This window comes from Acomys minous (genome assembly GCF_964271855.1).
Source record: "Acomys minous genome assembly, chromosome: 16".
Classification (NCBI taxonomy): Eukaryota; Metazoa; Chordata; class Mammalia; order Rodentia; family Muridae; genus Acomys; species Acomys minous.
This window is the reverse complement of record NC_140498.1, coordinates 56,767,925-56,787,505: the sequence shown is the minus strand read 5'-3', so window position 1 is coordinate 56,787,505 and position 19,581 is coordinate 56,767,925. Positions and strand designations below refer to the sequence as shown.

The window sequence follows — 19,581 nt, the reverse complement described above, 5'->3', positions numbered from 1 at the left end:
CCTGAGGCTTCTCACTCTTTCCACAACTGGGATGGAGAGATTACTCCAATCGGCGGATCCTCTTCTGGAATATTCCACTGAGGAACACAGATCTGGGGGACCGTGTGGGTATGGATGCTGGGGCCCATTCTGCTCTCTTACAGCCACGCCTGCAGGCCATTTCACAGGCCACCTCTGTCACCGTCCTCGCCCCAGACGTCCCGTCTCTCTCTGCCACACATGGTCACCACGTAATCCCCCAGCCTTACCGGTCAGCGCAGCATTCTTTGGTGGCTCCGTACTCACGAAAGTTACCATTTCCCGTCTAGAGCTGGAGATCCCAACAAAGGAGCCCCCATACAGCCATCCCTCCAAATCCAGAAGCAGAGACGCTGCCCAGAGTCTGAAGCCCTTGCCTAGCGCCCGTGACCAGCGGAGATGCAGCCGTGTCTTAGGAAGGCCCACACTGAGTCAGTCTCCCCTACCTGCAGGGGAGAGTGGGGTGAACCCCCGGGAAGCTTCCATGTGGGCAGCAGGGGACAAGAGGTGACCTTCCACGGCCCCCATTTCTCACTCAGACAATCCTGCAGCCAACACGGCCCGTCCTGCTTCATGACAGGAACTGGGGTTCCCTGGGAAAAGGAGCACCCTCAGGTCAGCATGTAGATGAGTCTGTGGGGGGGCCGTTTTCTTGACTAGCAACGAAAATGGAAGAGCCCACCTCTGTTGTAGGTGATGCCACTCCTGGGGAAGCCATCCTGGGTCGTCAGAGAAAGTAAACCGAGCAACCCAGCAAGCAGTGCTTCTGCTGAGAGCTGCCGTCCTGACGTCTAATGGGACTATGGCTGTAGGCTGATCTAACCGCGACACAGACCCACCGCTTTCCCTCCCCTGTGTGAGTGCTGTCCCACTGTCATGATGTGCTATCACTCCCTAACGCCTAGCGAGGCAAATGAAAACTGCACATTTCCAGTGACATAAGAGGATGATTATGCTGGGCGTGGTGGCGCACGCCTTTAATCCCAGCACTTGGGAGGCAGAGGCAGGTGGATCGCTGTGAGTTCAAGGCCAGCCTGGTCTACAAAGTGAGCCCAGGACAACCAAGGCTACACAGAGAAACCCTGTCTTTTAAAAAAACAAAACAAACAAACAAAAAAAAGAGGATGATTATAAATGACAACCAGGTCCCTTCAAGAGGGACCATAAACCAGCCTGGTTTCTCTCATAAAACAATCAATTAGACTTTCCCAAAGCCAACACATAGGGCAAAATTTACAAAGTTCCATGGGCACAGGGCAAACTAAGCACTCTCACTTTGCTGCCCTATAAAACGCTGCCACCAGCCAGGACGGTCCTGGAAGGTCCCAGTTCAGCTTATTTTACAGAAGTAACCACACGTCCCAGCGGGGGTGCAAATAACATTTGTTTCTCTGCTGATTATTTTTTATTTCATAAATATTTTTTATTTATTTAATTTTTAAATCTAGATGTGTTGGTGTGAGGGTGTCAGATCTTGGAGTCACAGGCAGTTGTGAGCTGCCATGTGGGTGCTGGGAACTGAACCCGGGTCCTTTGGAAGAGCAGGCAGTGCTCTTAACCACTGACCCATCTCTCCAGCCCCTATTTTTATTTTATAAATAACATTTTTCTATGTACTTAAAGGAAGCCTAATGACAAGCATATGAATTAATGAATCAACACAATAGAAATATGTGAGACACAGCCAGGTGTTAGCCTTAATCCCAGCACTGGAGAGGCAGAGGCAGGTGGATCTCTGAGTTTGAGGCCAGCCTGGTCTACAGAATGAGTTCCAGGACAACCAGGGATATACAGAGAAACCCTGTCTTGAACTCCCCCCCCCCGCCCCCACCAAAAAAGAAAAGAAAAGAAAAAAAGAGAAAGGAAGGAGGAAGGAAGGGAGAAAAAAAGAAAGAAAAGGAAGAAAAAAGGAAAGAGAAATCTGTGAGACCGCCACTGTGGTACACAATGGGGGGGGGCGGGCAGAGACAAGTGGATCTCTGTGAGTTCAAGGCCAGCCTGGTCTACACAGTGATGCCTTCCAGGCCAGCCAGGAGTTCATAGTAACAACAACTCTGAGGGCTGCCACAGAAACGGCTCTGTGGTTAGGAACACAGACTGCTCTTGCAGAGGGGACCAGAACTCGGTCCCCAGCACCCACATCAGACAGCTCACACCCACATATGACTCCAGCTCCAAGGGTTCCGACGCCCTCTTCTGGCTTCTGAGGGTAGTACACTCACAAGCACATTCCCCCCCCCCCCCCGCCCACATACACATAAATAAAAATAAAATTAGACCAAAACACACACACACACACACACACACACACACACACACACACACACACACACGCACACACACACACACCTGCCATTTCACACTACCCCGTCTCCTATTGCAATCTCTTCATTCTTTTCCTACGAGGAGGTAAGAGGAAATCGTTTTAATTAGGGAATTCTGTGGGCTTAGGGCCATTGTCACTAAGATGTGAGACCCTTGGGAAGGCAGAGGACCTTGGCGTGGCTCTCTGAGGAATGCCTACACTTCCTGTCCTTCCGTCTCACTTTAAATTCCCCTCAGCCGTATCCTGCACCAGGCCGACAGCTTTGAACTTTGTAATAGGCAAACACAGCCAAAGTTTAGTCTGATGCTTTCTGAGGCAAATCCTTCCTCTTGGCAGAGGTTCAGCACCCCTGGGGAGGTGGTGGTGGGTGGGAGCCATGTTTGAGCACCCCCCTTTTCCCTCGCCACCCTTCCTGAGACCTGAGAAGCCAAGCATACGTAACTTACAAGCCCTAACCATCCAAGCACGTTGCAAATAGTATTCTAAGTGGCACCCTGGCTTAAGGCCCTCTGAGCAGGGGGCCTCGGAAGCTGGCACCCCACACCAGTGCTGACAGTGCCAAATCCACCCCCTTAATCCCTCTGCAAACTGGGTTCATCTTCCCCATGGCTGCTCTTAATTAGAGAGCTGACGTCCGCCTCTTCGGCAGAGAATTTCCTGACGAAGAGGGGACAAGTCTTGGCCCATCTCATCCGCTCAGTCTTCTGGAAGCTTCTCTGTGCATGTTAACCGACCCATACTCTTTTTACCAGCAAAGCAAGCACAGGAGTGTGTGCAACCCTGGGAATGGGATTCCTGGAGAAGCCCCTCCTACCTCCCCCCCACCCCACTCCAACCCCCCCACCCTGCATACACATTCAGCCAGTGGTCAGCTTGTCTCCTTTGAGCCTCCCACAAACTCTACGCTTTAATCTTCAAAGTGAGACCTGTGGCTCCAAACGCAGAAGCCGTGGCAGAGCCGTGGCTGGTCGTGCCACACAGACCTCCAGCAACGGGGAGGGCTGCTTGACTCTCAACTCAATCTGGCCCCTTTGGTGGCTACCTTCTTACGTCTGGGTCGGCATCTTTTTGTCCTGTCCTGCCCAGCCAGGCCCTCGACTATCGATCGTTTTCAGTCCGCTGCCAGGAGCCCCACCTCTGTAGAACTTTCTCTCCTATCTGCAAGTTGGCTGAGAACAGATAACAGCCAGGCTGGAGCCTCCAGTGAGTGAGTGTGAAGACGGCAAGGCTGCGTGCGGCTCGGCCGAAATGTCACTTTGGAAGCCTCTGCTCTGTGCCAGGTAGCTTTTCAACCCTCCAACTCCTGCAACCGTCGGGTTCCAGCTTGCTCCTCCAAGTGTTCCTAAAAACTGGCTAGCAACGCAATCTTGCGGACCCACTCGGGACCTGGAATGGGATGGTTTTCACAAGTTCCTCAGGGAAGAGTTTTTCTGTGCACACGGATGCCTCCACGCCTAAAGATACTCAAAGTTGGACTTCCCAGCCATGGGAGGCACATCATGCAAAATTCATAGCTTGTGTTTGAGACTTTTCCTTCCTTTTGCCTTACAGATGGACCCTGTTGGCATGGCCGTCCAATCTCTCTCTCTCTCTCTCTCTCTCTCTCTCTCTCTTTTTTTTTTGGTACTCTCTTTACACACATGAAAAAAGCAACAGGATGGCCCCGTGTGCCCTTAACAGTGCAGATGCGTCTCACGTGGCTCCTTATGCTGGGTGTTCGTGGTCATACCATTGGACTGTATTTGCAGCCACAGGCCCATCCTGGGGCCTTTTTTTTTTTTTTTTTTTTTTTTTTTGGTTTTTCAAGACAGGGTCTCTGTGTAGTCTTGGCTGCCCTGGACTCACTTTGTAGGCCAGGCTGACCTTGAACTCACAGAGATCCGCCTGCCTCTGCCGCCCTAGCCTTCCTGGGGTCTTGATCCAACAGGAAAGATAGTGCCCTCAAGCCACTCAGCGTGGGCAAAGGAGAGCATGCCACACCCACCGCAGAGCCAAACTGTGGAGTTCTACTAGAAGGGACAAGCTAAAATGCCTGGGTCTGTACTTCTCCAGTGCGGCTGTGTGCAGGACCTGTCCCCCACCGTGTCGGTTCCCAGGGCTTCTCAGACCTAAAGGCCAGTTCCTCAGCACACCGGGACACCTGGCTGGAAAGGAGAACCCCACGGCGCTCTGGAGATGCCTCAAGACTCTCACTAACTCTGAGGCTGCACAGACTGGCTCTGCAAGACTCCCCAGCAGACGCTCACCACCAGCTCACCACCACGGGACAGCAAAGGACAAGCCGGGGTCACAAAAAGGGGACTGGAACTGTATGAGTTATTGCTGTCCTTAACACTGTCCCCTACTTACGTCACCCAGAAAAACCATCCCTCACTTATACAGAACAGCACGTGCACGCAACAGAACAAGTCCACTTGCCTCCCTGGCTAGAGCAAACTCCAAGAGGGGTTAGCAACTAAGCATGAAACCACGGCCCGATTAGATGCTGGATTCCTAAGATTCCGATTGCATCAAACTCTCACAGCACTGCGGCATCCGAGCTCCCACTTGAAGACAATCACTCCAGGAACTCGGGAGGGCTTGCGAGTCCCTCCCGGGACAGCCCTTTAGGGAGAGAGCAAACCCAAAAAGAAGAGCCGTCCAGCAAAAGTTTATTCAACAAAACCAAACATGGCGCTAAAACTTTTGAGGTCACGGCTGGCAAGATGGCTCAGGGGATAAAGGTGCTCGCTGCCAAGCCCGCCGACCTGAGTTCGGATGTCCAGATACCCACACAGAAGGAGAGGACCAACTCCAGGAGAGTGTCTCCTCACTTCCACAGGGACACCATGCCCGTGTGCCCTCCCACACACTAAATAAATGTAAACATTTGCATGTGTGTGTGTGTGCACGCGCGCGCGTTCTAATTCAAGGTGTGTGGAAGAATTGTTCTAATTTATATATCATCACTCATTTATACAGAACAGCACGAGTGCACGTGCATGCCCACTGACTTTCTTTTCAAAGGCCCACAGTGCTGGCAGTACTTAACAACTTCTGTTTTGCCCCCCTTAGGACACTGTAAATTAGCTCCTCTGAATTCCTACGTAAATCATCTTGGGAAAGCAACTTTTTGTTCCAAGCCTCCAATGGACAAGGACAGACATTTGTACATTGTTTCAATAAGCTGGGCTGTCGGTCCTGTAAGTTGGAGACAACTGATTCCACTGGCGAGGGTTACTGTAAGAACAGCCAACAGGGTACTTGTTGGCTAAGCCAGGAGGAAACTTTAAACTCTTAAGTGACAACCCCAACCTTCTCCAGGATGATTTAAGGTGTGTGTGTGTGTGTGTGTGTGTGTGTGTGTGTGTGTGTGTCTACCACTGCTAACCATTAGCATTTTCAGCATTTTCACAAATGTTTGATTTTCAAGCTATCAGGCTCATCTTTTCTGTGAGCGACTGTCTCCAGTTCCTCCCACAATCCTTAACTCCGAAAGCCAAGGTCACTCACCCTGTCAGATGGGTGCCTCCTCAAATCTCAATGAATGAAGTGGACCCAAGGAAACCCCAAAGCACGTAATTAATAAATGATGCAATCTGTCTCTAGGAAGCACACATACAGAGCGTATACCACGGGTGGGGATGGGGAAAAGTCCAACAAGCTTTCCCATCAGTTTATTTACCAATCAGTGTGCCCCCCCCCCATGTGACCAGGTACACTTTGTAGTCAAGGAAGCTTGAGCACCCTGCCGGGGGCCTAGGGTATCTTAAACACTAGTAAGCACACGCCCTAACCACTGAGATACACTGCCAGGCTCTAAAATCTAATTTTAGCAATCTTTTCTTTTTCCTGTGCTAATTTTATTTATTTGGTTAGCTGGTTGGTTGGTTTTGATTTTTTTTTTTTCCGAGACAGGGTCTGTGCTAGCCTTAGCTTTCCTGGAGTAGTAGCTTTGTAGGCCAGACCAGGCTGGCCTCAAACTCACAGCGATCCACCTGCCATCGCTTCCCAAGCGGTGGGATTAAGGGGTGCGGCACCACGCCCGGCTTTTTCCCCACTTTTAATGTTACGTATTTCCCTCATATCAAATATTCTTGGAAAATGCCATTTGTAGTGGCTAAGTAATATTCTAACCTGAAGATATAATTTATCAGCAGACACTTTCAGGAATATGCTAGGGACACAGTCAGGAAAACCTATTAGACCTAGGATCTTAAGGAGGAAGGAAAATGGAGTCTTACCAACCTCAGAGGCCGACCACGTACCCTTCCACGGTGGCAGTCACGCGCAGGTCGCTGCCCAGGGTTAATCTGTAAATCCACCTTTATAAGCCCCGCTCCCTCTTTGATCGAAGGGAACATTGTCCGCACAGAACAATAAGTTTTCATTGCAATTTCCCTTTTTCTCAGGAAAGGAAATGTTTGCACTTCAAAGGGCCTCTTTGAAGAGCGGCCTCCGGTGCTGGTCCGGCCAGGTTAGAGTTACCGGGCTCAGCGGGGTACCCCGACTCTGGGTGCCTGCCCAGTAGAGTCACTGTCAAGGCCAGCTCCTTCAAGGAGAGGGTCTGGGGCTGGGGAAGAACAAATAAACCCATGGAAAAATACTAGGAGCTTTTGATCGTGACCTCCAGCGGTCTCTTCTCACACACAGCTGTAGGCTTACACCTGGGGAAACTGAGGTACAAACAAATTTCAGACAATGGGAAAAAAAATCATTCCAGAATCCTCATTTCGGGCCAGGGCACAGGGGAGCTCACCAGGAAGGTGGTGGGTGACGGAGGAGCACACCCAGCGGCTGTCGGTGATGTAGTCGGAACAGCAATGAAGAAACAGCGAGACGTGAACCTCAGGACGCCCCACAGGTCTGAAACTGTTTGCAGTTCAGGCCTCATTAGCTGTCATTAGCCATGTGGACTTCAGTTTAGCACTGTGTCTATTATTTCTCGGGGGTGGGGGCGGGGGACGCATCTAAAAGACGCAAGGGGGTCACCCAAAGGAAGTCCAAATGCTGGAGAAAGCAGCCAAGATAGAAAGCAGCAAAAGGCGGTGGTCTTCAGCCAGGCAGCAGGCGGCACCCTCAGTCTCTGCCAGCTCTAGACACCCACCGAGGGCTTTGGCTCACAAGGCAAAGGAGTCCCAACATTGTAGGTCTCAAATGCGTTCTAAATACTTGGCGATCTACCACCACCACTACCACCACCACCATCCCCACCCCGTCTTCCCCCCTCCCTGCCCTGAGGACACACACACACACACACACACACACACACACACACACACACACACACACACTCTCGACACATTCGCTATTAAAAGTTGGTTCAGGCAGCCCACACAGGTGGGCAGCCACCCAAGAGGTGGGCGAAGGCATAAAAGATGGCCTGAAGTCTGGGCCACACACAGCTTCTGCTCAGGGTGTGTGTGTGTGTGTGTGTGTGTGTGTGTGTGTGTGTGTTGGGGTGCCAGGGAACCAGGTCTGGGTGGTCAGGGTTAACAGGGGCTGAAGAACCTCCCAAGTTCCTTTCTTACAAGCCCTGCTCTGTGTGTGTGTGTGTGTGTGTGTGTGTGTGTGTGTGTGTGTACAGCGACCTGGCCCGCTTTACTGCAATGCCCAAGTGTTGAAGAACAGTCTTACTCAGAGAAACATGTTTTAAAGGGGCTTAGAGGTAGAAAAGTAAACGGGAGGAGTTCGGAAAGCCAAGCCTGAGCTCGCCAAAAGGGTTTTAGACAGCTCTTAGAGGATGCTGTGCGGAAAACCCAAAGCCAAATGCGGACTCTGGGCTATAAGAGACCTGCAGTAATGATTTCCTGATTTGAGTAGTAAACAGCAGGCTGGCAAGTGACTGGGCGGTGGAGCACTGGCCCATGCATGAGGCCTTGGGCTCCACCTCAGGGGGAAAAAAAAAGTAAAAAAAAAAACAAAACAAAAACAAAAACAAAACAGCAAAGAGCAAAACAAAAGTAGTGTAACAAGCCTGCAGAAGTGGTCGCCCTTGTCTGTGGGTGATGCATTTGGCGTACAAGTGGGCATGGCAGAGGATAGGGGGGGTGTGCCCGTACATAGGGGGGGGGCAGGGAGACTCGCACAGCTGGTAGACCCATGATGCAAAGGGAGCCTACGCAGTCCCGAACTCTCACCTCATTGAATGCGAAGTGTTACTCCAAAAACATGCTGAAACAGAAAAGAGGAAGCATGGGAAATCTTTCTGGCTCCCCCATGAGTGCTCTGCCACCTGGACATACCGTGACCCCAAGCATCGCTCTGAGGGGCTAAGAAGGTTGCTGCAGTCCTTGGTCACCAGCTCCTGTTCCAGGCTTTCTGGGGGGGGGCATCAAAGGCCTCAAAGGAAGGGGACGTTTCCCGTGTCACCGCATGAGAGACCGCACGCAGCAAAGGAAAGCCAGGAGTTGCGGTCAGGGTTACAGCTGCCTCAGGCCTCATGAAGACCAGAGGACAGTCTGTTCCCACAGGACCCCCCGCAGACACCCAATGGGCAGCTCTGGGCCTGGGGGGGGGGTGTCCAGGCAGACACTGGTGACACGACTGAATGGCCAACTACAGATCTGGAAAGAATGTATCGCTGCCTGCTGCCACGCCTGTCGGCTCTAGGTCCCCGGGCCCCTGCACAGCTGCCTAAGGAACCCAGCTGCCCGCTATGCCAGGAAGACTCCATTCCCAGGCTAGAGAGAAATCAGAGGAGGTGAGGGCGGGCAGTGGGCTGCTCAGTGGTGAGGTGGCCCCCTGAGCACACCCCCATGTACTTAAAAACAGAAGGTCCTATAGCCGGGAGGTGGTGGCACATGCCTTTAATCCCAGCACTTCGGGAGGCAGAGACAGGAGCATCTCTGAGTTGGAGGCCAGCCTGGTCTACAGAGTGAGTTCCAGGACAGTCACGGATCACAGAGAAACCCTGTCTCGAAAAACCAAAACAACAACAGAAGAAGGTCCTAGTCTGTGGCCAGGGCGGTATGCAGCATTCTTCCATGTACCCAGAATGTCTGTCAGCTGGAGGCTGTGGGCCAGAGCCCCACAGGCTAGCATGCAAACATCTCCTGCTCTTAGGGGTTACTCTTAAGCCAGGGGCCTGGATTCAAATCTCCCCTCTGCCTCTTTGCAGCCTCCAAGCACAACCCTTCCCCACTTCTCTCAATCAGAATCTAGCAGGCCCAGCAGACAGGAAGATGCTCCGCAGAGGCGTCTGTGTCTCTCCAGCAGACTATCAGCCTGCTAAAACAATGGACTCTAAAGAAAAAGGAATTTCCCCAGGACTTGCACGCTGGGAGAAGGAAAAGAACCAGCCAGAGGGAGAACCTGTTTCCTGGATCCTGGAAAGACGGTGGTTCACCGAGGGGCTGGGGGGGCTAACAACCTGGCCTTGCAGCAGGAGATGGAATCCCAGACAAGGATGGGTCGGTGGTGGGCGGGGCCACACCTTGCCAGGAATGATTTCACTGCAGGACCCCAGGAAGATGAGCTGGGGGCGGGGTGGGGGGATGGGGGGGCTTCTCTGAATATCTCTTTCCCTCTTCCCTGGGTAGCCACGTTGAATAAATCTTTCTCTGCTCTCTGCTATTCTTTGGGCTCTTTTAATTGGCTTATTGAGGACTGGCGGCGGCACCTGGTTTGGGGTTGTGCCCCCCCCCACCAAGTTCGGTAACAAAAAACGCCAGGAGAATTCAAGAAGGTGTATCAGACCTACAGAGCCATAAGGAGGCGTTTGATTATTAGTCATGCTCAGCCATGAAGCTACTCAGTCTCCTACTGAGCTCTGCTAGTGTGACCCGGCAAATGGAAGAGGGGCAGAGCGAGGGGGAGACATCTACAACCAATTGTGGGAGTTCGACTAAAGCTACCCAGAAGAGGATGACAGTCAACACGGTGAGGGACAGCAACATCCAGCCACCAGGCACCTCTCACAGCTCCCCCAAACCCCGGACACTCAGCCCCCCTTTCACCCCATAGCAGAGTGTCACTCCCCCCCACAGAAGGAATAGTGTAAGGTAGCCCAGAGCTCTTGGCACGGCTCCCCACTGAAGACCTCCAAGGAAATTTACGTAAATGTTGCTAGCATTAGGACAATGACCGCTGTGATAACGGCAGCCACTGTGTCCATCTTCGCCCCGCCCCGCACACTCCCAACCGAAATCCCAAAGGTCCCAGAGGTCCTAGGAAAAACCAAGCCCAAGGCTGGGTCCTCAAGCCTAAGGGAGCCTGTGGCCTGTACCCAGGGCTGTGGGTCCAAAGGCAGAGCCTCGAGGAAAACCCAGGCACCATCAAAGCCTATCACTCCCTGGCGCTCACAAACCCAGGACCAGATGGCATGGAGGGCTTGCTAGCTGGTACCTAATTTAGGCACGAACTCGGGGAAAGTACTACATCAAGCAGCTAAGCGTGGCGCGCACGCCAGGCTCTGTGGGAAGGTGACAAGGACCATGATTTCACCTCAATCGCCTTCTCTCCAGGAAGGAGTACAAAAAGTGTGTCGTCGTCATCGTCGTCGTCGGAGGGGACTGCTTCCATAGCCCAGGAGCTCAGAGACAGGGAGAAGATCCACCCCACCCCACCCCACCCCCCACCCCCCGTAGGCTCCCACCGATCCCCCGCCGTGTGCGTACAGTAAAAACCATGAGCCGTTGACATTGCTCTCCAGCAGCCGCGCTCCCTTGCTTTCCTGCTACAATGGGCTCCGCCCCTCCGGAACCGGTACGCCCATATAGATCTTCCCTTCTATTCAACGTTTTGGTCACAGCAACAGAAAAGCAACCAGTACGAAGGGCAACTCACCGAGTTCACATCTCAAAAAAAAAAAAAAAAAAAACCAAACAAGTTGTACACAGGCAATGACTATGAATGGACTATGGGAAAGCACGTGTACTTTAAGGCCACGCCGGGAGAGGGCAGGGCATCTGCTTTGACCCCACAGCTCAGAAACTGTGTCTTAATCTCAGATCAGCCATATCCCAAAGAGGCCTGGTGGCACTGGGGGGGACGGCTGAGCAGTTAAGAGCTGCTCTTCCAGAGGGCCCACATGACGGCTGGCAACCATCTGTAATTCCAGTTCTGAGATCTTCTGGCCTCCCGGAGGACACCTGGCATACGAGATACACAGACATACACGCAGGCACAAGCAGCCACACACATAAAATAAAATTAACTTAATAAAACCAAGAGGCCATTGCCCAAAGAAGTTGTTACAGCTAACGGCCGCTCTGAGGCAGAACTTGGGCCAAAGACTAAACACCAAAGACAATAATAGCTGGTTCTCCTTAAGGTTAAGAAACTTACGGTGGAGCTGGGCGTGGTGGCACACGCCTTTAATCCCAGCACTCGGGAGGCAGAGGCGGGTGGATTGCTGTGAGTTCGAGGCCAGCCTGGTCTACAAAGCGAGTCCAGGACAGCCAAGGCTACACAGAGAAACCCTGTCTCAAAAAACCAAAAAAAAAAAAAAAAAAAAGAAACTTACGGTGCTTTCAAGGCCAACTTTGCTTGTCAACAGAAAGGGGAGCAGAAATGGAACTGCCGCCGGCGGGGGCATTTTATTGCTTGCTGATTGACGCAGGAAGGCCCAGCCCCACTGAGGGCGGTGCCATCCCTTAGGCAGGTGGGCTTGGGTTGTAAGAAAGACAGCAGAGCGCAGAGCGAGCCCTGGGGAGCAAATCTGAAAGCAGTTCCTCCTAAGGGTTCCACCTGGAGCTCCCACCTTAACTTCCCTCGAGGGAAGACTATAGCCAGAAATAGACCATTTCCCCGCCTAAGCTGCTTTTGGTCATGGCGGTTAACACCGCGACAGAGAAACAAACTTAAAAAAAAAATCGCTGTAGGGAAAGGTAAAGAAATGAATCCACCCACGCCAGAGAAAGGAGGGGAAAGGTTACAAGGAAAAGGAGAGACTCCGGCCAAAGATACCGCCTTCTGTGAGATAGGACAGTCCCTCGCCCCAAGATAAACCTGTAAGGCGCAAGCCTTTAAGATGTTAGTTTCTGTTTGCAGGAAGAGGGGAATGTCCCGTGTTGATTGGCTGAAGAAATGCTACGGGATTTCAGCTCCTCCATCCAAAATGTATAAAGTTCAGGAGCCTAGGGGGGTGGGGGATGGCGTGGGTGCTGTTCCTAGCGACCTCGGGGTTGTGGTGGGAGACCGGACCTTTTAGCTGCCTTTCTGGGGCAACAGAAGCTTTGTTCACACGGAGTCCCCCTCAGCCTCGAGTCCTGCAGCAGCAGTCCATGAACTGTTTCCCCCACGTGTGCCCATCTCGGCAGATTCCAGGGGCAAATAAACACCCCAAACAGCCTTTTGACCAATTATGGCTTGCTCTGACCATCATTCTCAAGGCTGCTTTGAGCTTGGGGGGTGGGGTGGGGGTAGCTTATTATAAAAGAACGGAAGCCACTGACCTGCCACAAAAGATGCCCGGGCGGTGCCCAGCACTCGAGAGGCAGAGGCAGGCAGATCTCTGAGTTCAAGGCCAGCCTGGTCTGCAGAGTGAGTTCCAGGGCAGCCGGGGCTACACAGAGAGACTCTGTCTTGGGAGGTGGGGGTGGGGCTGGGGGTGGGAGTATGAGGTACTTGCGTTCCATGTTCTCCAAGGAAGAAGCCTACACCTTGACCTGGGATCTCATGTTGCTGGCTCAAGGCCCAAAGAACCCAACAGACATCTGAATTCAGAGGGTCCCCTCCCCCACAGGGCAGCACCAACACCAGACTAACAACTGGAGGAGCAAGCGAGCCAAGGGAGCAGCACGTGGTGGTGCACGCCTTTAATCCCAGCACTTGGGAGGAAGAGGCAGGTGGATCTCTATGAGTTCGAGGCCAGCCTGGTCTACAGAGTGAGTCCAGGACAGCCAAGGCTACAGAGAGAAACCCTATCTTTAAAACAAATAAACAAACAAAAACCCAAAAACAAAACCAAAAACAAAAAATAAAACCTAGAAAAGAGTCCAGCTGTGGAGGTACTGAACAAACTCCAATACAGGTGGCTTCAAGGACCACCAAAATGGTCCATCAGTACAAGCCTGTCTCTTGGTTACCATGGAGATAGAGAACACTTGGCTGCTCTTGCAGAAGACCTGAGTTTGGTTTCCAGCACCTACATGGGGGCTCACAGCCACTTGTAACTCCAGGTCCGAGGGATCCGACACCCTCTTCTGGCCTCTGCGGGCACTAAACATACATGAACATACAGAGAGACAGACAGACAGACACAGAAGTAAACATTTCCAATAACCAGGAAGCCGAGCATGCAGTGCACACCGGGAGGCAGGTGGATCTCTGTGACTTCCAGGAGAGCGTGGCCCAGATGATGAGTCTCAGGGCAGAGAGAGCTAAACAGTGAGACCTTGTCACTAAATTTAAAAAAATAAAATAAAATAAACTATTCGAAAGGTTATTTGCAGGGACAAGCACGGCAGTCGAGCCTGTAATCCCAGCACTCTGGAGGCTGGGCCAGCAGCATCTCATGTTTGAGGCCAACTTGGTCTATACAGCAAGACTTGAATGAACGAGTAAATGAGAATAAAGTAGCCACTTTATTTGGTGCCTTTGCCAAAGTCCTTTCTTCCAGGGCCTGGAGAGAAAGAGACACAGCTGCTCTTCCAGAGGACGCGGGTTCACAGGCAGCACCCACATCAGATGTGTAGCTATTAACTCCAGCTCCAAGGGATCCAACACTTCCTGGCTTCTACGGGGACACACACACACACACACACACACACACACACACACACACACACAGCTTATATGTACACAGATGCTTATACATAAATAAAAATAAATCTTTAGGCTGGGCTAGGTGGCGCACACCTGTTAACCCCAGCACTCTGACAGGCAGGGGCAGGCAGATCTCCGTGAGTTTGAGGCCGGCCTGGTCTACAAAGCAAGTTCAGGGCAGCCAAGGCCAAACAGAGAAACCCTGCCATGAGTAAATTAATTAAATAAATTAAATAAACAAATCTTTAGAATTAATAAATAAACTGTAGCTGTCCCTCTTCCACCCAGCATGCTTCCTGCCGAGCCTAACACTAGCCAATCTTGTGGGTCGCCTGTTAAAATTTCTCCAGGCAGTGGGGCGCCACTTGGTGACGGAGTAGCTAGCAGGTGACGGAGTGGCTAGCACACATTTAGCGTGTTAGGGGTCCTGGTATTGATTCCAAGCACACATACCCCTCTCCCAGCCCAACAGTAGGAAAGCTAACAGTCTCCCAACAGTAGGAAAAGTTCAGTTAGGAAGTAGCAACAAAATGAGCTTATGGTCGGGGTCGCCACAACAAGAGGAGCTGAGGTGAAGGGTGGCAGCATCAGGAGGGCTGAGAGCCACTGGCCTGAAGTCTTACCTACAGGTCCTGCCTGGAGTGACGCTTACACGTGCAATGACATTTCAGGGGATGCCTATGGGCGACACGCAGATGTCCAGACATCCCTAGGGTCACCGGGCATTTCTTTCCCAAAATAGGACTTCCTTCTCACACCTCTCCCTAGTGTTAATAAACACCTCTAACTCCGGAGAAAGGCGGAGCATATGCAGCCATGTAGTTACCTTATATTTACTTGGCATAGTAGGAAAAACAGACGTCTTTCCCTTTTTTTTTTTTTTTTCAGGACAGGGTTTCCCTGTGTCGGGTTGTCCTGGACTCACTCTGTAGACCAGGCTGGCCTCAAACAGACAGAGATCCACCTGCCTCTGCCTCCCGAGTGCTGGGATTACAGGCTTGTGCCACCACGACCAACTAAGAAAACAAGACTTAGACACCAACCAATGCATTTAATTCCATCAAAATAAAATGTGATCTGGGGCCTGTGAGATATCCCAGCCTGTCAGGTGCCTGCAATGCAAGCCTGCAACGCAAGTTCCATCCTCCAAGCCCACTTGAAGGCAGCAGAGGACGGGTCCCACCTGTGCACAGCGTCCACACCCTTACACACACATCATACACACGCACACAGGAATAATAAATGGAAACTGTTTATAAAGTTTTTAAGTAATGCTTGGGCTGGGGGTGTAGCTCACTTGGTAAAGGGCTGGCCTAGTCTGAGGAGACCCTGGGCTGGCTCTCACGCTCTGTGCTAACTGGGATCCTGTAGCACATGCCTGCAATCGTAGCAACTGAGAGGCAGAGGGAGGCAGAAGGATGGAGGTCATCCTTTGCTAAGTGTGAGGCCAGTCTGGATGGCAGGGGGTGCCATGGAGTGGAGCGGGAGGTAGGGGTGGGAAGGGACTCGGTGGGAAGGGACTCGTGTACCCAATATAATGACCAGGTATCTTAGAAGAGAAAGCCCTGAGGGGTCCAGCTTATCTTCACACCTTTAAAAAAAAAATCTAACACCACTAATTATGGGCTTTGAGGTTCAGCCCAGCCACTGAGGTATCTCTGATCTTACCTTACTCTCTCCTCTGTCTGCTTATTCCAGCCCCCTTATATACTCTCCAAATCTCACCCTTAAGTAAAAGGTGACCTCAAAATGTTAAACTTTCCAAAGCTGTTTCAAGTCAAGGGTCGGTTGATTTTCCCCCTTAAATATCTATTTTTGGTCACGTGACTCGAGCCCTTTTGTTTTGGCGACAGAAGGGTGTGCTCACATAAAAATAATTTCCACTGAGCCCCACTAAAAATACCAGGGGGATGACTGTACCAGGGTTTCCTATGATCTCAACCACACGTGAAGGGCAAGAAATGTTAAGAAAATCCCACTTAAATTACAAACTGACTACGTCACAATTAGGATAACATCAACCAGAAGATAATGTTCCCGGTTCTAATAAAAGTTCACTCACCTTCAGGAGAAACACACCTACAGTTGAAACCCCAGCCCTGTCTTCCTGCGCGTGAGATTATACCCGTGGGTGCTGGGAAATGTAGTTTTTTGGGGTTTGTTTTCTTTTCCTGACAGCACATGTCTGCCTTTCCCAGCACATGTCTGGCTAGCTCAACACGCAGGTCCGCACACGAGGACGTGGGCCAGAGCGAGCGGCGCTGGCACCAGGCTGCTCTGCGGACACGCGTGGCTCGTGACCCGCCCGTGCCCAGGAAGTCTTCCACTACGCAGAAAGGAACACGCTGAGCACAGGTTGTCTATGGAGCCGGAAGAACTTCCTCCCACTCCACACCATCTGGAAGAACAGTCTGTGCAGGCCGGATCGAGTCACAAGGAAAACTCACCCAAGACGGAGTCCCCATAAAGTGACCTCCGGAGACTACGCAGGCCGCGCAGACAACCCGAACCTCGGGTCTCCGGCCATAGGGGACCTGCCTGAGGGACCTGATGGAGTCCACCCTGCGCGCGGCTCGGCTGACGACACTGCCCCGGACCGCGTGGCGGGGCGGGGTGCCGCGCACCGCGCCATGTAAGGGAAGGTCTCCGGAAAAGCGGCGGCTCCGGATGCCACCCGGCGCGGCCCTCGTAGACGAGTCCCCGCGCCCACGTGGAGCCCCGATACGGCCACGCGCGGCGGGCGTCACCCGGGTCTTCCGCGCTCACTCCCTCCCGCCGTTGCATCATGCACCACGCCGCGCCTGCAGAGGACCGAGATGGACGCGGAGGAGGCGACGGGAGCTCGGATGCCCGCCCCACGCACCCATCCCCGGAGATGGAGAGGATAAGGAGCACCCTCGCGCTGCCGGAGCGGCCACACGCGCGCGCGCACACACGCACACACCCCGAGGGTGACCCCGGGTCCTGCAGTTCCCCGGGCGCCCGCGGCCCTCGCGTACTCACCGAGCAGGCGGCGGTGAGACCGTGCGGAGACCGCGCGCGGGCAGAGAGCGGCTCACACCTGCCGCCGGCCGAGGGGATGGCGCGCGCGGGCGAGCTGGCGGGCGGGATCCCAGCCGGTTTCATCAGCCGCGCGCCGCCCTCCGCGGGCCCCGCGGCCACGGCCAGTGCTGCGCGTCACCTTCCCGGGCACCAATGACAGCGCCGCGCGGCCGCGCCCCTGTGGGCGGGGACACCCGAGACCCGGCTTTCCCCCGCGGCGCCGGGCGCCTCCCCGCGCGCGCGCTGGGTCCCCGGCAGCTCCCTCCGAACTCGGGGCAGAGCCGGTGACACGGGCTGAGTCTTGTGAGCCCCCACCCGGCGAGGCACGGACAGATGGCCCTGCCTGCGCCCACGACCGGGTTTCCTGCCCTGAGCTGCATGTGAGACACGCTTTAAGGAGCTTTTAGGACATGGTGGTAAATCTTCAGCTGTCATTGCAATACTTTACGGCTGTGCCCCAAGCTAACGCCTTAGCCCTCTCCTTGGTCAGAGAGGGCCACAGAGCCTGCAAAACTCCCTTTGAGATGGTACTTCCTCGCCTGGCCAAGTGTGGAGGCAGCTCACACACAACACACACCCAACAACCCCGAGTTTAGCACCCAAATCCAGACTTCACCACCTGGCTTCCTTCTGGTCTCTGCTCCAGAGTCAAAAACTACAATCTATGGGTCTGAATGTTTTTTAGTATTGCCTATCTGCGGCTGGAGAGATGGCTCAGTGGTTAAGGGCACTGTCTGCTTTTCCAGAGGTCCTGAGTTCAATTCCCAGCATGGCAGCTCACAACCATCTGTAATGAGAGCTGATGTCCTCTTCTGCAGATAAACGCATATTCTCCTATCTGAAATTCAAATTCAAATTGATGTCCCACTCTTTACTGCTTCTGTCCACCAGCCCTGCTCTAACATGTCATTTGCCCTACTGGCTTTAAAAAAACAAAAAACAAACAAACAAAAAACTGAAACTGGGGCTGGAGAGATGGCTCAGCGGTTAAGGGCACTGGTTGCTCTTCCAGAGGTCCTGAGTTCAATTCCCAGCAACCATACGGTGGCTCAAAACCATCTATAATGAGATCTGGTGCCCTCTTCTGGTGTGCAGGTGTACATGCAAGCAGAACACTGTGTATGCAATAAATCTTTTTTTTTTTAATGGAACGGATGGGGCTGGAGGGACGGATGCTTCCAGAGGACCCAGGTTCAATCCCCAGCACCCTCACAACTGCCTGTGACTCATACATGTGACATGACCTCATAGCAGGCAAAACACAGATACACATAAAATAAAAGTTTTAAAGAAGAACTACATTTATAAAGACCCAATAATCATGGGACACGGGGATGTAAACAGGCCATATTAACACTACCATGGCCCTGCAATAGAAAAAAAAATGGTGGCTGATACGTGTGTTCTCAGGTGTCCCTTATCAGTGACGGGGCTCAGTGTGAGCCACAGATGTTGATACTCCTATGGAATAAATTCACTTCTACTACCCAGCAAAACAATGTAATGAACACCCAGGGGGAGGTGCACAGCAGAGAAGCACGTTCAGCAGTGTTTGGAATTATAATCAGGCATCAAACATGCTTGTGTGTTTGTTTGTGTATGCCTGGAACTCTGTAGGCCAGGCTGGCCTAGAACTCAGAGATCTGCCTGCCTCTGCCTCTGGAGTGCTGGGATTAAAGGCGTGTGCCACCTTGCCAGGCTGCAATTAAGATCTTTAAATCATAGTTTTGCTGGTTTGGTGGTTTGTGTTTGTGTGTTCGTGTTGCACACATGTGAGGGCTCAGACATGCAGAGGCCAAAGCATGAAGTCAGGTGTAGTATTCCTCTCTCTCTCTCTCTCTCTCTCTCTCTCTCTCTCTCTCTCTCTCTGTCTGCCTTACTGCCTTAATGCGGGATCTCTCACTGAGCCTGGAAACTCATAAGCTTTTGGATTTGTTTTTTGTTGTTTTTGTTTTTTTGCAAGGCAGGCTGGCCAGTGAGTACTTAAAACCTGCTCATCTCTGCTCTCCCAGTTTGGGGGTTAAAGGCACCTGCGACCATGGCCAGCTTTTTAAATGGGTGCAGGATTCAAACTGAGGCCCTTGTGCCTTGGGCTCTTACACACGGAGCCATCTCCCCAGCCCCCAGGACAATTTTGATCAAAAGACAACCCTTTAGGCAGGGCAGTGGTGGTGCACACCTTTAACCCTGGCAACACAGATCTCTGAGTTCAAGGCTAGCTGGGTCTACAGAGAGAGTTCTAAGACAACTGGATCTACACAGAGAAACTCTGTCTCAGGGAGAGAGAAAAAAAAGACAACCCTTTAATATGTGAAATATGATTAAGATGTGTTCAGTGTGTATATATGTGAAGATGAATGACTGTATGAGCACTACATGTCTGCTCCAGAGACCACAGAAGCTAGAAGATGGCATCAGATCCCCTGGAGCTGCAGTTACAGGTGATTGCTAGCCACCAGGTACATGCTGGGAAACCGAATCCAGAAAGAACAGCCATTGCTCTAACC

At 52.3% G+C, this 19,581-nt stretch overlaps 1 protein-coding gene across 4 annotated transcripts in view; it reads right to left on the bottom strand.

Moving 5' to 3' along the window:
- Nucleotides 1-18,502, bottom strand: part of SLC7A1 (solute carrier family 7 member 1) — a 73,517-nt gene extending 55,015 nt beyond the window's left edge. Inside the window, exon 1 of one of the 4 annotated variants that reach the window (XM_084760996.1) lies at nt 17,036-18,502. The gene's annotated coding sequence lies outside the window, so the exon portion shown is untranslated. The other 3 variants (XM_084760999.1, XM_084760997.1, XM_084760998.1) reach the window with 3 other exon arrangements.
- Between the last annotated feature and the right edge of the window lie 1,079 nt (nt 18,503-19,581).